Source organism: Chlorocebus sabaeus, chromosome 1 (genome assembly GCF_047675955.1).
Source record: "Chlorocebus sabaeus isolate Y175 chromosome 1, mChlSab1.0.hap1, whole genome shotgun sequence".
In the NCBI taxonomy this organism is placed as follows: domain Eukaryota; kingdom Metazoa; phylum Chordata; class Mammalia; order Primates; family Cercopithecidae; genus Chlorocebus; species Chlorocebus sabaeus.
This window is the reverse complement of record NC_132904.1, coordinates 23,934,317-23,952,583: the sequence shown is the minus strand read 5'-3', so window position 1 is coordinate 23,952,583 and position 18,267 is coordinate 23,934,317. Positions and strand designations below refer to the sequence as shown.

The 18,267-nt window shown below is 35.4% G+C and overlaps 1 non-coding gene across 1 annotated transcript; it reads right to left on the bottom strand.

Moving 5' to 3' along the window:
• Positions 1 to 17,720: 17,720 nt before the first annotated feature.
• Positions 17,721 to 17,826, bottom strand: LOC119624567 (U6 spliceosomal RNA). Its single transcript, XR_005240731.1, has one exon. It is a non-coding gene; the product is annotated as a U6 spliceosomal RNA (small nuclear RNA).
• Positions 17,827 to 18,267: the final 441 nt, after the last annotated feature.

Sequence of the window (18,267 nt, the reverse complement as noted above, 5' to 3'; positions counted from 1 at the left end):
ACCAAGATATTTATCTCTCCTTTTATCAAGTACTAAATAAAAGAATCATTGCAGTCTCTTGCCTTTTTTGTACCTACTCTGATGTAACGTGTCATTTCATCCTTTTGTTCTTGACTCATTCAATCAAAAAACACATTTAGCCCAAAGTTATCATCTTAACTGCATGCAAACAGGAATGGAGAGGTTAAGTTTCTTATTCAATGTAATGTAATAAGTCAGCGACATAATTGAAATATCAACTTAGGTTCCTGAGTTCTTAGTACAGGACTTTCTCTCTTTGCTTTTATAATAGTTTACCTTTATTATATTCTTTCCATGACTTGTATTATCTGTGTGTGCATTTGTGTGTGTGTGTGTGTAGAAAAGTGTGAGAAATGGGGTATAGCAGAGGCAGCAATGTACAAGTAAAGTTGTGATGGTTAACTATGCTAATGGCTAGATGTATTATTTAGTGTCTATTTGATATGAGGCACTGTGCTTAGCATTTTACATGCATTCTCTACTTTGATCATCAAAGCCTTCTAAGAATTTATCAATGAAAAAAAAAAAAAACTCAGAGGCTTATGAAGGTCAAAAAATTTCTCAGTGTCACCTAACAAGTAACAGGTAATATCCAGGACTACATAATTCGTAAGTCTATGCTGTTACACACCGTATCACACCACAACCCATTCATTATGTAGGGCGTACCGCTTATGCTTTCAGTAGTTATTTGGCTCATGAGTTTCCTTTTTCATGATCTTTCTCATATTTCTAAATTGATACATCAGAGAATAGTACAGATGGAATATCCTTACAGTATAGAATAGTACGGATTGAGTATCCTTATCCAAAATGGTTGGCCGGGTATAGTGACTCATGCTTGTAAAGCCAGAACTTTGGGAGGTGAAGGTGAGAGGATCAGTTGAGCCCAGGAGATTGAGAACAGACTGAGCAAGATGGCAAGACCCTACTTCTACAAAAAAAAAAAAAAAAAAAAAAAAAAAAATTAAAGGAAAAATAGGCATGGTGGTGTTCTCCTGTAGTCCCAGCTACTTGGGAGGATGGGGCAGGAGGATCCATTGAGTCTAGGAGTTTGAGGATGCAGTGAGCTGTTGATTGCACCATGTACTCCAGCCTAAGTGAGAGAGTGTAACCCCATCTTAAAAAAAAAATTAAATGCTTGAGACCAGAAGTATTTTAGGTTTTGAATTTTTTTTTTTGAATTTTGGAATATGTACATGATACTTACCAGTTGAGCAACCCAAAATTCAAAAACCTGAAATTCAAAATGCTTCAATGAGCATTTCCTTTGAGTGCCATGTTGGCACTCAAAAAGTTTTAAATTTTGGAGCATTTTGATTTTAGATTTTCTGATTTGTGATGTTCAGCCTGTATTAATAAACACCTTCTAATGCAGTTACTTAACTGGTAGCTTATGATACAAACACTTGAACAGTCTTGCTATTGATCTTTTTATTATCCAACTGTAAAACCACACTGTCTTAGAGATACAAATTGATAAAACATGTAGCTATAATAATATATCCTGAAATATAATTTTTCCTAGCAAGTGAAATATCTGTCATTTATGGCCTTTAAGGAGTATTTATGTTGTATTTCTAAAATAGAAACAAAGAATAAAAATAAAAATGAAGCAGCAACAAGAAAGAGAATAACAAAATACATCAAACCAATTATTTTGAATTAATTTGAAGATTATTTAAATGAGAAGATCTTATTATGTCACTAAGAAACACAAGTTTACCTGTATGGGATGAAAAATGAAAAAGTGACTGGGCATGGTGGCTCAAGACTGTAATCCCAGCACTTTGAGAGGCTGAAGGGGGCAGATTACCTGAAGTTGGGAGTTTGAGACCAGCCTGGCCAACATGGTGAAACCCCGTTATCTACTGAAAATACAAAAATTAGCCAGGTGTGTTGACAGCACCTATATTTCCAGCTACTCAGAAGGCTGAGGCAGGAGAATCACTTGAACATGGGAGGTGGAGGTTGCAGTGAGCCAAAATTGCATCACTGCACTCCAGCCTAGGTGATAGAGTGAGAGTCCATCCGAGAAGAGAAGAGAAGAGAAGAGAAGAGAAGAGAAGAGAAGAGAAGAAAAAAGTGCTCTCTAAACCAACTAAGAATGCAAACATAATTTCAGGGCAAATGCTCAATATAACATGAGAATAAAACACTTCCTGATAAGCTTTAATGGGCAGGTTACAAGTGATTCTTATCAAGTAGAACAAATATTGTATCATTATATTATGTTCTAATTCCCCTAGTCTTTTTCCCTCTTCCCCACCCTTAGCTTTTAAGCTACATAATAACCTTCAGAGCATACATGCAGGCAGATGTCGACACCCTCATTTTCACTTGTCATGTAGTATCTGCAGTACTTGCTTAAACTTTTCGTGATATATCCATTCTCTCATTTATAGTCTGACTATTATTTATGCTTAAGATAAAGTTAGTAATACATTTTAATTTACAAACTAAGCTTCCCTATTTGATTATAATTCAAATTCTGTCTTTAAGACATATTAACTCACATAAAGATAGAGAGGCACTTATTTTTGTTCACTTTTCCCAGAGTCTATATTTTGTGGAACTTCAACCCAACCCATACCTACTATTTAAGAAAGACCCAGATCGCAAATTCATTAGGATATCTACTTGTCAAATATATTATTCCCATTAATTTGTATATTATATGCAGCTGAAGGTAATAAAAAAAGGCATCTTGATGAAACCAATAGTATTTTGCTAATTCTGAAAGCTTCACGTTTTGTTTAAATTACCAACCCTTGACAAGTAGTCCCCATTCTAAAAGATTCTAATTATTTCCACTGGAAACATATATTTTAGAAGTGAAGTAAACTTTTCTTGTATGCTATCATGACCGAAATTATTATCTTGACTGACTTCCATAAAAATTAACAACCTACCAAGAATTAGAAAATGTATTGGTGTCTGATATTAATTGCATGAAGAGTTGCTAGACAAAATCAGCACATCTACATTCATTCCCACAGTTGCAAATTCAGAAAACATTGGTGAGCATTACACACAGGAGCTGACCCTCAAAGTCCTTTTTTGATATTAACTTTTTTTGATGTGACATTTTACATTCTGTATAGATAATTGTATTAGTTTCTGGTAGTAGAAATTACTTAATGTTTTTAACTGATCTAGCTGATATATGTCCTTGTGTTTTCTCTCCCATCTTCATCCCTTTATCCCTTTCCCCTCCCAGAAAAAAATAAAGTTCTTCTAGTCATGTAGTTACCCTGTACTTTTCTGCTATATAATTGGAGAAAATTGATTATGTCAGGAATAGTGAGATTGAAATTCAGAGTGGAAGATAATTACTGATGGATTTCAATTGCTAAAAGAGAGCTCTGATGCCTTCACTGTTTATATCTTTTAAAGCAACCCTATCAAATCACAAATAAAGCAGTTGATATAATTATGAATTTGAAGAAATTATCATGATGGAGATAGTTTATATATACTGTTATAGAAAGACAGTAAAGGCTTTATTCAGAAGCAGAAACAAAGCTAGATCTAAAACTAGAAGAAAACTTACATTGCTTTGGCCCCAGAGCCCTCAGGAGCTTTGAGCTAAGACTCAATGAAATGACAACCTTTAAATTTTGGCAAGTCTCCTTCTTTACTGTCTCTAAATATCTTTTCTTTTATATGTTCCCTTTTTGCTGATAATTAAAAACAACATCTAAAAAGTGTGCAATAGAACTAGAAGATAACTTTTTAATCATCTAGTTTTACAATTGCATTTTAAAGATTCTAAAACTGAGTCCCAGGAATTTTGTGAAAGGAATCAGACAGCTCATCAATCCCATCCTACAACACCACTTCTTCCCACTGAAGTTCTCCTAGACCCAGCTCAAAGTGGCCCCTTCGATTAATCTTTTTAAGAGTATAAAGGGAAGGAAGGGAATACTTTCCTCAACTTTAAAGTGTTTGGGTTTTTTGTTTATAGTATTGCTTTTTCTTCAAGATCATTTCTTGAGATAATGGTCTTTATAATTTTTCCTCTACAACAGTGTGTACCAAAGACAAAAATGCAACATCAATCTCTTATGGGGAAAACCCTGGTTAATACCTCACAGTTTATCTTCCTGAGGTTTTTCCTCAATCCACTATTTTATTGCTCCGTGGGAAGTCAGAAATATCTAAAACTATTCTGCTTATCTGTGGTTAAGTGAGTAGATATGGAATTAGATTTTCTGGCTTCAATCCTGTCTCTAGTACATAACTGGGTGACTTATGGCTTATTCTTTAATCTCTATGATCCTCAGATTTCCCATCAATGATACAAAGACATAATATTATTTACTACGAGTGGCTATTGGGATGATTTAATGACTTAATACAGAATGCAAAGTACAAGCTTAATAATAATACTAGCTAATATTTACTTAAAGCCAGCCATTTGCACTTTACATGAATCATATTATTTAATTCTCTTGATGAATTTATATATTCTTATTATTCCCATCTTAAAAATGAGTAAACTAAGACAAGGAGAATGTAAATAACTTATTCAATATCATTAAGATAATAAATATTAGAAATGACTTCTAAACTGTACTCCTAGATGTCAAGCTAAATGTTAATAGTGTTTATCATCACAGGCAGACATGAAGCAATTAAATTATTCTACACGTAGTGAGGAGTACCTTCAGTCTTCTACATGAATAATATTGTGCTCAAAACTTTTTATTGCAAGTTTTATCAACCCATTTCAAAGATATATTTTCATAGGGTTGAAAGTCAATATTTCATCTCTTTTTAACTCTTCAGTCACGTGATATCAATACAAATATTGGGAAGGGTTCAATACTGAACTCACAAAGTCACAACTGGGTTTTTTTGTTTTTTGTTTTTTGTTTTTTTGTTTTTTTTTGAGATGGAGTCTTGCTCTGTCGCCCAGGCTGGAGTGCAGTGGTGCGACCTCGGCTCACTGCAAGCTCCGCCTCCCGGGTTCACGCCATTCTCCCGCCTCAGCCTCCCGAGTAGCTGGGACTACAGGCGCTGGCCACTACGCCCGGCTAATCTTTTGTATTTTTAGTAGAGACGGGGTTTCACTGTGTTAGCCAGGTTGCTCTTAATCTCCTGACCTTGTGATCCACCCATCCCGACCTCCCAAAGTGCTGGGATTACAGGCATGAACCACCCCGCCCGGCATGGGTTTTTTTTTTTAAGGAGCACTTTTTTGAAATTCAGCACTTTTTAAAGTATTTCTGTGTTCTACTTCAGTGGTTCTAAGAGGTAAGCAAGCATCCAAATAACCTGGAGATCTTATTAACGCGTATATTAATGAAGTTCACCCCCGGAATTTCTGATTCAATATGCCTCAATTGTAACCCAAGAATTTGAATTTCTAGGAAGTTCTCAGCGATGCAGATGCTGAAGGACTGGAGACTACCTTGGAGAAGCACTGTGCTGGGCATTATACTCATAGATTGGCATTTTAACTCATGTAAGCCACTAATAGATGAGAAAGGCATTATTATTATTGGTATTCTGTCACTGAAGAAATTAAAGGGTTGAGAATTTATGCCTTGTCCAAAGTTGCACAACTAGTAAGAGACATTGTCACAATTTGAAAAGGGAAGCTGTTTCCAGAGCCCTTACAAACTCTTTATAACTTCTTGAGTCTGCCTCTTTGAGGCTGTAAGTAATGAAGCTCATCATTACCTATCTCCTAAAGTTCTTGTGAGAGCCCAGTGACATACAAAAGGCAGACACAGGGAGCGGTGTTCCTGGCCCAGGGACGTGAATCAATGTTATTTTCCGTGAACATACCTTTGAATTCATAATCACCACTCTGTACTTCCACTTCCTGTAGATAAAGTATATTAGATAACTATTAAACGTCCTCCAGGTTTTAATTTATTCTACGAAAATACAATTTGTTTTTCAGTATTTGGCAAAGACAGGAAAAAAGGTGGTGATATAAATGCATGCCTTTATCTCAGTAGTTAAAATGGAGGCAAAGACATGAAAGTCCAGGGCCTCAATTTTTTCTTCTTAGCACTTTGAAGTATGAAACTACAGACAGGTTGCTCTGCTGTGATTGGAACATGGGAATCTGCAGTGGCTCCAGAGCACCTGTGACATAGACAAAAACCTTAATTTAGAAGCACAAGTAAAAGTAACCTTTCCCTGTCTAGATTTTACGTATCTGCTGGTGGTACCAACTAGCTCATCAATATCCTCATGGAGATGGTCCATCATGATTAACCTTATAGAAAAAAGCTCTGCCTATCATAGATACTAGAAATATACCCAAATTCAGTATTATTCTATCAGAGATTAGACAATTTTTTTTTTTCATAGAAAGGTCTAGTAGAAGAGGTTAGGCAACAAGCAAGTTAAGAGATGATGAGTGAGAGAGGATGTAAAAAGTATTAGAAATACTTTGCTTATTATCTCTGTCTATATCCATTGACCCTTGAAAATGTAGCAGAAGTTCATCAGACAAGGTTAATTTGCTGCATTAACAGTTTGGGAAGTAAATGAATCCAGGATGCCAACAGCCAGAAGCTGTCATGGTCCTGCCAACTCTTTGGCAAGCTAATGTATCAAGATGTCACCTCTACATCCAATGAGGTAAGTTCCTGACATCCTGACACTGATTGCTCAATGACAAAAACAAGTAGAGCCTTTCTGGCCAGTTTCTAATCTCAGCATCTCCTGGAGAGCAGGCACTTTGGCAGAAATTGACATCTCCTTGACAGTCCAAGATAGGAAAGCTCAGAATTGAATGAACTAGGAGAATGTGTTCTTCCCCTGTCTTAGATGCTGTCTATTAGGTGGGCAGGGCAGCCTGGGGTTGTTTGTAGGAAGGTTACAGATCTTTAATCTCTTTCTCTGTCTGTCTTACTATACTCCAAATTGAGTCAGGGGAGTTGAAGTAGTGGCTTTGAATCAAGGCAATGGGCATAGAATAAACCCTCTTTTTGTTCCTTTAAAATTGTATAAATAAATGCACTCTGCTTTTCTTGGAACTGATAGGAACCCCACTGTCATTTTATAATTTCAATCATGTATTCTCCTTTCTGACTTTTGCACACCATCACATGTACATGTTGGAAAAGCGTTTTATTCAAGGATTATACTTAAGAATTAATGCATAGGTACAGATTTTTTTTTCAATTCCAAATAAAAAGAGAGTCAGAGCACATTCATTATACCCAAGATCATGAGTTTCCTCATTGAAAGCTCTGATTTTCACTAATGCAGTAGAAAAACAAATGATGAAGACAGCAAAAAACATGCATGAGTAGGTGAGTGTGCACACATACATTTGTTAATTTGTGTGTATGACTGTGTATGCAGGAATTAGTGTATATTGGGTTAAAGGACACAAACACAGAATTAAAACCCAAACAAGTAAATTAAAAACTAAACAAATAAATTTTCTGAAGGCTTTATTTGCCTATAGGTTGACCCATATTACAATATTTTAAATTTTGCAAATAATATCTAACCATGCTAAACTTTCAGAATAAATGAATGTGTGTACTTGCTAAGACATAGAGAGGAAGGAGACATGGAGGTGATGCCACTTTATAAAAGTCAGTAATTTTTTTTCTAGGCTAGCAAAGGATTAATTTAAATTGATCCACAGCTCATCAGCCATAAACACGAGCAAAAATGTCAATTGCATGAGGGCACAGACCCACTGCAAAGTCCCCTAATAAATATGAATAAGATGATTTTGCTTCTTTATTTTTCTCCTGCTGATGCTGTTGGGGAAGATGACAGCTTAATCATGTCTGCCCAGCACCGGGCTGTGAGTTTACATTAAGCAGCATGTGTTCTGTCATTACCACACAGTTTGGAGGGATAATGGCTTTGTCTAAACTATAGCACAGGCAGAGACCAAATTTCTGAAAGTCACTCAGCAATTCACAAAAAATAAGATTTTTCTGCATGTTTTAAAATGCGTTGGAGGTTTAAAGGTGAAATGATTCGTTGCTAGAGGGTGAAGAAGATAATAATATCTTGTCCAGTAGACTGGGATACCGTGGCTATACGCTTCTTCTCTACCAAGCAATCTGAGCCTCTTCCCCAAGCCTTTGGCCCCCTGAAATCAGCACCAAGTTTTCTTGAGACTACTCTCCCTTTAATCATCTGTCCCATGCTGGATTCTGACCATTGCACCAAGATTTCTACCTCATTGTTTTATGGGTTTTTGTTTAACATTTCTGCACACATCCTTTCGTGATTATCTGTTGGAAACACATAAAGTGGCAGAAAACCAACTCTTTAACAGAATAGAAGGTATGTGCAATATCTCCAAAATACATAAATTCTAGAAGTACCATGAGAACACATTATGTAAACATTAGTTGAAACTAAATATAATCAGTGTTTAAAAGAGCCCATTTTCTATTAAGGTAATCAAACTGTTATTAAAGTTTATCAGTATCAATATAGCTTCACAAACTGCTAAGGTATATATGTCTTTTCTGAACTCTCAAAAATATGATAACAATTATTTATTGATACAGTACCTTATATTTGAGGATCAAAAAATTGTAATGAACAAATAAAAATTTTCAGTTTTCAGTATTACATTGTGACAGCTCTGGAATATTATAAAATCAACAATTTCCAAGATAATTTTCAATGGCTTTAAATCTTTTTTTAAAAATCTATTATTAATTATTTATTTAAAAAATAAACAAGTAAATTCTAGAATTCCAGACAGCTGATGCTATGAAGCAAACAAGAATTCCCTGGAAAGAGAACAAAACCTTCCCTCTTATGTATATGCCAGCCTATTGATATATAGCTACTTTACTTGATATATAGCTAATCTAAGATTTGTTTCAAAGGATGTCCTGAAGACTTGAGTTGGTTCAAGTGTATAACTGCTCAATCTCAAAAGACATTATCATCTAGGTTAAAAAATTTTTTAGAAAGAATTAGCAATTTAGATAAAATTTAATAACATTTTCCCCCCAAAAAATCAGTTAACATTTCATCCTCATAATCTCCCTTTGTTACACATCTCTAAATTTTAAAAATAAGTACAATAAAACAGTATTAATTCACTGAAGCTGATTCAATAAGAATGTTTTTGCATTGTTTATGACAAGGATATAATACAGTACTATAGCACTTGACCAAGGAGTATTGAACAGCTCACACATTTAAAACTTAGTTCAGCTGCACAACTAAAAATCAAAGAAAGTAGTAAATGATTCAAGGTAATGTATAATGCCACTAAATCAGACATGATATAAAAAATTTCAATAGCCTAGTAAATAAGTTTTTCAAAATTTCAGAAGTAATTTTAGAAAAGTATTTGTGGATGAAATTATGCCTGGGATTTGCTTTAAGAATAATACAGTGGAGGAGGAGTAGATGCGGGCAGGGATGAAACAAGACTCGCCATTTTTTTCATAACTGTTGAAGGCAGGTGACATGTTTACAGGAGTTTATTGTAGTATTTTCTCTCTGATATATGCTTGAAAATTTTTATAATAAAAAGTTATAAATATTAACAATGTGTTAAATCTTGCTTATTTCTCTAAAGCTAAGTAACTTTTTCAGAAAGACTTAAAGAATAAATTGTAATCACGTTACTAAAACTCTCAGAGCTAAATGAAAAGCAGGACCTTCTTTTGATATGCTAATTTATAAATTCATGAGGTTTAGTCATAAAATTTGAATTTTAAGAAAAGAACAAATGGCTTGCTAAGTAGCTATTACTACAGTCAACTCTTAATTAATTTGATTGACTAGATTACTGTTCCCTATATCCCTCCATCTTTTTTTTTTTTTGCACACAGACATTCTAGTGATTTTGCTTCTTATTTCGCAGTAAAATGGAGTCAACCAAAACAGAGAAATACTGGCAAAAATTTCTTTTGCTATTCATTCTTTTCTGCTAAAACACATATTGAAGAAGGAAGGCAATATAGTCTAAATAAGCCTTAAAAACGTAATATTTTGATTATGTTATTTTGCGATGGGAAAAAATAATAGTGTACCCAGTTTAAACACTTGTGAGTTTCAGATTTCAATAAAGTTTATTTTAATATTCTGTCTTTAATTCATGAAACACGGATCTTATACCTAAATGTTTTAGGCCCAATAACTGAGATCCACTTTGACTCTCATTTCTAAGTTCTCTAAATGATCTGCCTGGTAATCAGGGTCTCTGAGGATTGTGGACTAACATTGTCCTTGTCAGTCTCCCCCAACTGGTGACCAGAGCTATGTTCCTGAATCACAATCTCGTTATTGTAGCCTTTTTTCATTTTATCCAAGGCATTACTGATGCTATTTGCCTGCCTCCTAGCTGGCAAGGTTTTGGTTCTTAGAAGTTTCGTCTGACCCCTTTTATGATCATCCTGTTCCAAAGGTGAGACCAGCTCCTCTGTGACTCTTCTAACCTTCCCCTTTCCACCATGAGACTAGCCCAACAATGTTCAATATGTGACAGTATTAATTAACCTGTATTACTTTTTGTGTCTTTAAGCTACCATTTATTTAGCATCTACTCTGCTGCATCTAGTCACTGTGTTAAATATAAATGGATATGTATACGAATATGTATCATCAAAAGTAAAAACTAACACAGAACATTTAAGACTATAAGCTTGGGTTTCAAATAAACATAGTCCAAGTCCCAGCTCCACCATATGCATCCTGTGTGACTTTGGACAAGCTATGAAGCCTCAGGTTTTTCAGCTATAAAATTGAATCATAAAATACCTAGCTCATAGGTTGCAGGATAATTTAGTTAATATATATAGCATTTAACAAAGCCCAATTACACAGTAAACAGCTGAAGTTTATATTTATATTTAATAACAATGTATTAATCTATTTTAAATGAATGATCTGTGATGATTGGCTGATCCTAGAACAGAGAAAGAGCAATTGAAGGTAGTACCGCTGCAGAAAGGCTGGTTGAAAGAGCAAAATATAGTAACAGCAATAATAACAACCAATATTATTGAGCACTTACTAAGTTTCCAAAACAATAGTATTTACTACAGTCATTTTGGAGAAACAGCAAAATGGAAAGGGAGTGGAAGGACTGAGATGTTAGACAAAGTGAGTTGCCAAAACCACTTTAAGAGTCAAAAATTACTCTTAAAACCCTCTATTAATTTGATGTTATCATGATGACATTTTAACATATCATTTACTAATTCTACTCCCAGGAATTTATCCCGATGATTTTGGTTAAGTTATTGACATTATTCAGCAGAAATTAACAAAAGTTATAAGTATAATAAAGTTCACTGCAATGTTAATTGCAATAGAAATATTTAATATTGTAAAGTGTCCATAAATTTTTACCCCACACATCCTCACCACCTCACCATAGGCCATGCCCTTTGCATTGTGACTGCAGCTCTCCCATCAAGAAATGAAATGTACTTCCACACTTCCTGAACCTGGACTGGCATCAGGCTTTTCTATGGCCAATAGAATGCCTAACACTAGTTTGTACTAGGAACACTGGAACACTAGCAGCCACCATGTGAACAAGCCCAGATTAGCCTGCTGGAGAATGAAAAACTTGCGGCCCAGGGACCCCCGTTACTTTAGCTGAAAACAAGGCAACTCCCCAAAGCAAAGCCATCTACCCGACCTGCAGTTGATTGCTGACACATGAAAGAGCCCTGCTGAGAATAGAACTGCCCAGCTGAGCTGAGCTTAAATTGCTGACCACAGCATTGAGAACTAAATAAATTGCTTTGTTTATAGCCACTTATCAAATCCACTTTTAGAGTGGTTTACTGATACAAATTAAAATATATATATATATTAACTATCAACATAATGAAATACTCCCCATCAGTGATAATGGCTAAGTAATTTTATGATATAATTAAGTTAAAATAGTTTAATACAAATGTCATTCTATAAACTATGATAGCAACTAAGCAATTTTATGTTTGTATGTAAAAAGTGCATGTGGAAAAGAGCATTGTTTTATGAGTGGTGGAATTAAGCATTGATGTCATCATTATTTTTAAACTTCATTTAATGGGATATTGCATTTTCTAAGGAAAATATTTGATAGAATAAAAAGTCTAAGTCATTCTCAGGTTGTAGGATATCGTGTTGTGACATTATTAAATCAGTAAAAAGCATAAACCTGGTCTTTTGTCCCTACCCTCCAATGTTATAATAGAAAAAATGAACAAAATGGTCCAATAAGACCATTTCAAAAATGAGAAGAAATCTCATTATTAATTAGTAATTCCAGAAAAATTCATATTAGCTTATTTTACACTTATGATCAGAGTGCAAGAATTTAAAATTAAAGTGGAGATTTAAATACTCCATGCACCATAAAACCTATTTAAATGGTGAAAGATATTGATAACAGTTAAACTCTTCTGTGCTAAAGGTCGGCATTTAAGTGTTAAAGGTGACTGACCTGAGGTAAGGAAGAAAGTTTAGGCAATAATTCTAAAACTTGCTACCCCTTCAGTGGTCATTCCTTTATCAAATATCTATGTATACATTACAAATGCATTGCCCCAGGAAGATGAAACTGACTTACTCGCCAAACCTAAAGAATTGTATAGCAATTTCAAAGGGATGTCCTTGGAAATTCACCCTTGACCAATATATCCAGTAGGCTGCTGAAGCACAATGCTGTTTTTTCTAGCTGAGTATGCACATTCACGGCATCCAGAGGGATGTGGAGCTTGGCTTCCCTCTTACATTATGAGGGCAATTTATTCTGACAGCTTTCACAGCCCCCAAAAGTTGTCAGACATCCAACATGCTGCAGATTGAACTCTAAGCATTAAAAAGCCCCTCAGCCTGAAGTTGAAAGCAGGGAGGTGGGAACTAGAATCAAATACAGCAGAGCAGAATTTGTGTCTTGCTCTTTTCTTACACAAGCCCAAAGCTCAGAACAAAATTGTTTTTTACTTAGGTTTGGTCACTGTCCATTCCTTTCTCCGCATTTAATGGATCTCTCTCAACCCTAAATTTCCCATTATGATAGTCAATTCATTCATTTCTCAATCAGTAAATTCCATTTCCACCAGTCATTGAGTAGCTTCTCTCTCTTCTCTGAAAAGGCAAATCAGTCTCCCTACCCTCAGTTCTTCTGTGTTTTCCACATCCAGAACCTCTTCCTTTTGGTATGGCAAGAGGTTGTCCTTTTAGTAAAGCAAATTTTATTGAGATGCCATTGACCTAGTTTGAGTGTTGTTAGACAATGAACAGTCCTGTGGAACTTATCACTCATTATAAGGATCACCATCAAGGGCATTTTTCATTACATCATAGAGTGTCCTATTTATGAAGCATTCCAAAATAAATCCTTTTCTCATCTTTTTTTTTTTTTTTTTTTGAGACAGAGTCTCCTTGCTCTGTCACCCAGGCTGGAGAGGAGTGGCATGATCTCCGCTCACTGCAAGCTCCGCCTCCCGGGTTCACGCCATTCTCCTGCCTCAGCCTCCAGAGCAACTGGGACGATAGGCACTGGCCACCATGCCCGGCTAATTTTTTGTATTTTTAGTAGAGATGGGGTCTCACTGTGTCAGCCAGGATGGTCTCGATCTCCTGACCTCGTGATCCACCCGCCGCAGCCTCCCAAAGTGCTGGGGTTACAGGCATAAGCCACCACGCCTGGCTTCTCACCTTTTTTTTTCCAAAAAATAGTTGTGCTCCCCCCATGTACTTTTTTCTCTGCTTATTTCTTTTTATTTGTTTACATTTAAAAAACATTGTAAATTTTTGTAAGCAATACTATAGGTGATTAACTCAAGAGAAGTGTAAAGAGTACCATGCTTTAACAATTCATTATCATCCATGGCTTTCTTTGCCTTCCCTCTTGATTTTCTGTATTATTTCACTCTACTTTTTTGTTGTTGTTTGCTGATGATGTTCATGTATCTCTTTAGCTAACATTTTCCAAACAATCTTTATATGTTCTGGCACTGTTTTAAGTACACAGTATATTTTAAAGTATTTTAATTTTCATTTTCTAGTATGCGAGATAGCTACTGCAATCATCTCAGTTTTTGAGAGAGAAAAAAATGAGATGCAAAGAGATTGAGTAACTTCCCTAAGGTCACACAGCTAGTGAGTGGAGAAGTCACTCTGTGGTAGATTAAATTATTTCTGGAAGAAAACACAAAGGAGAGCTTGCAGTACTTGAGCAAGACATTGGAATGATTTAATTAATGCAAAGGTAATCCCATTAGGGAAGTCAGTTTGCCTAAACCACTTAGTTGACAGAACAATTTTGCTGTTCTGTTTTATAGCCTGTTGGAGAATCCCTCAAACGTCATGTCACTAATGGCTCTTTCCAAAGTTTGAAGAGATTTGGCCACTATCTCGAATTATAAGTTGAAGGTTAAGGGACTTTGCCGATGAAAGTTAGAAGAGTACAATGAACTAAAACCTTATGTTTGCTAATAGGCAGTCTCATGACTTTCAGGATTGTGAAACGTGTTTCCTGTGATGGCTTTCATGTTTGCTCTCTCTTGAAAAGTTGAGTTAGTTTCACTTACATTAGATACATTTATGCTTAACAGATCCCAACTATTTAAATAAATAATGATGTATGTATACATTAGGTGAGGACATTAGTTTGAATTTTGCAACACTGAACTTTCAGTTTTTGCTATTAAAAATTGACTAGTATAGGATTACACAGAAACTTTTACCTTCAAAAAGAAAGTAATGTCATTCTTTCTGAGAGTTTTAAAGGAGAAAAAACTGTTGTCAAAACTAGAATCAATGCTAAAATCTTCCCTTCTGATTTGGTCTCAGTCTAAAGCACCGTATCTGCCTAGCTACCTTATAATAGACAATTTCTAGCAGAGATCTGGCCTTAAAGTTTTCATAATTGAAGGAAGAGGCCTACCATATACTAAAACTCAGAAAATGACAAATTCCTCAAGCAAAGGAATCCAGCGGCTGAACAGCCAGAAAAAAAACAAAAACAAAAACAAACAAACAAACACAAAAACACACACACACACACACACAATTTTTTACTATAAATGAAATAAGTAAATTCAAGTTTTCTTTTCATTCATCCAATCTGCCAAAAAACCATCTGTCTGTTCAACAAATATCTATTGAGTTCCAGGCATAATATTCAGTATTGGTTATTGTAGAGGGTACTTTCTTGTTTGTTCTTTCACGTTCACTCCCTACCATTCTCCATCCCATTCTATACTTCAGATGGCAGATCACTATATATGGATTTATATGGATTTCATTGCTCCCTATATTCTAGTTGAGCTTGGCCAGTGGAGGCACTAATGGAGGACTGGAGGTTGGGGAGAAAGTAAGCAAGGTGCTTATTTCTTGTGCTCCTCACTGTTGGACTACTGTTTGACAGTGGCTATATTACTTCATGAAGGCTGCAGCTTCTAACAGGCTACCTAGTCTTTTCTAAAGCTACAGCTCTCAATGAGTTCTTGTAGCCACTCATTGCCTTTCCCCTTTCAGATCTAAGGATAATAAAGTCTTCCTCCTCTTGCTAAGTGATATGGTTTGGCTCTGTGTCCCTACCCAAATCTCATGTTGAATTGTAATTACCAATGTTGGAGGAGGGACCTGGTGGGAGGTGATTGGATCATGGGGGCAGATTTCCCCCATGCTGCCCTATTGACAGTGAGTGAGTTATCACGAAATCTGATGGTGTAAGTGTGTGTGGCACTTCCCCCTTTCCTCTCTCTTTCTTCTACTCCGCCGCGGTAAGACGTGCTTGCTTCCCCTTTGCCCTCTGTCATGATTGTAAGTTTCCTGAGGCCTCCAAGTCATGCTTCCTGTTAAGCCTGTGGAACTATGAGTCAGTTAAACCTTTTTTCTTTATAAATTATCCAGTCTCAGGTAAGTATTTATAGTAGTGTAAAAGCAGACTAATAAACTAACCTAAAGGTGCTTTGCCATCTGTTGATTTCTTTTAACCAAGATTTCCTCATAAAGATCCTTTTTATTCAAACTTTTTTCAATTACCCCTTTTTGGAGTACCACCTATTTCTTACCAAAACCATGACATTATAGGATATATTGGTCATTTAAAAAGTCAGTCTTTGATCTTATTGTATTTACAGTTTAGCAAAGCTATAACCTTTATATATTGAAACTCTCTCACACTGATAAGGAGTAGGCTTGATAAGCAATACATACTTGACATTAATATTCCCATTCTGAATTCTGAAAATAGCTACTTTATTTCATTCAGGCTTTATGATAAATTTGCAATACATCTTTAAGTACTTTTCCCTTGTAATACTTCTTTTAAATTATTTCCAACGCCTTCCCTTTCCTACTAAGCAGAAGCATTTACTATACTATTCAATGCCTAGTACATCGTTAAATGTTAGATAATTCAACCCATAATATAATCACATGGAGAATTTAATGTGAGTCAACACAATAGCAAGTGGATGTGTGTTTATAATGAGGCTCTTCATTAACCTGAACATTTTCTCTGGCCGTCAGGATCAGATCACAGGAGGGGGTCAGAACACATTGCCATAGGAGGACTACCCACATGCTAGAGGATAAAATAAAAGGGATGACCCTGAGGAAAGGAGATGTTAGCTCAATCATAGAGCAAATATTGTCAGCTCAGATAAAGAGAGCACAGATCAAGCCTAGGCAGATCAATAATTTCCAGTTCTAAACAACCAATTCCAGGAAAGTCAGCCTGAGAACTAAATGTAGAGGTGTTGCCATCATTAGCAGCAAACAAACAAACAAACAAACAAACAAACAAAACTTACCTAGAAAAATCCACACAAATGGTAGGGGAATGACATGATCCTAAGCTGGGATAAATAAAGAAAAATGTAGAATAAAGTCAAATTGGTGGTATATATAATAAATATCTCCTTACTCACAGGAAACACTGCTGGGAAGCTGGAGAAATGCAAAAGCAAAAATATATGTAAAAAAACCTTGAACCAAATGGATATATGTTGAAGAGAAATAGCTAGCTGAGATATCAGGAAAATACTGCTGAACTCTGTAGACACTTCTAGGATTTCAGCCTTTGGTCAAGTAACAGTTTAACTCTTCAAAATACAATAGGATAAAACCTATTGATTGAACCCAGCCACATTCTGTTAGTTCTGTCGGCAAACAAGTCTACCCTCAAGTTTTTTGATACTCATTACTAATAGCTGGAATGATGCTGGAAGGTTTGATATGTTAGGCGCTCAGTTTTATCATAACTCCTCCGCCATCCTAGGAAGCTAGATCAAATTGTGTTGCATTCTGAAAACTGCCTCATATTTGAAAATAAGCAAAACTTTGACATTTTCAACTGATAATATATATCTTATAAATTAGAAGAGATCTGGATCACTTATTTTTAAAATCATAACTTTTAATATGCCCAGATGATTTCTTGTGCCAATCATTATACAGGTTAGTAATAGAGATTATATGTAAAAATAAATCGATAGAAATATAGATAAATATTGCATGATCAAATAAGTTAAGAGAAAATTGAGTCAAACATATTTTTCAGGTATCTTTATTGTTAGAATTCAGAGTTTCCAATCTAACAATGTGTACCGTCATACTCTAGATGAACTATAGCAGGTGGAGTACCCCAAAAGTATCTGATAGGTAGACTATATTCTTAATGAAACATCTCATAAAATCAGGATTTCATGGATTTCAGAAAATGATGCTTTTGGTATACTAAATTATTTTATAATTTTATTTTATTTATTTTATATACATATATAGTGATGCTTAAAAAATTTGTGTGTCATCCTTGTATGGGGGTCATGCTAATCTTCTCTGTATTGTTCCAACCTTAGTATGTGTTCAGCCTAAGGGAGCACTATACAAAATATTTTATAGCAGTCTTGAGTATGTACATTGAATTGTTGGAAGAACTTGAGATCATCCAATAACACCTCCAACAAATTGGAAATTCCCATTCTATGTAAGTGTGGTGAGGGAGGTCAGGCAGCCTCTCTTGAAGCACCTCCAAGGAGGGTAAATTCCCTGCTCAATGAGTCATCATGTCTTGCTTTCAGGCAACTCTGGATTTTAAAAATGCTTTCTCTATTCTGAGCTATAATTTTTTAAAATAAATTCTACCATTGGTTCTAGCTTTGTCCTCAGAAGAATACAGGATAAATGTACTCATTCTTTCTCAGCTTCTCTGAGTTCACTCAAATTTTTCTCAGGTGATATGATTTCTAAGCCTTTCACAAATCTTACCCTGGAATTACTCTGGATTTCCTCTAATTCTTTAAAATATTATGCCAACAATTG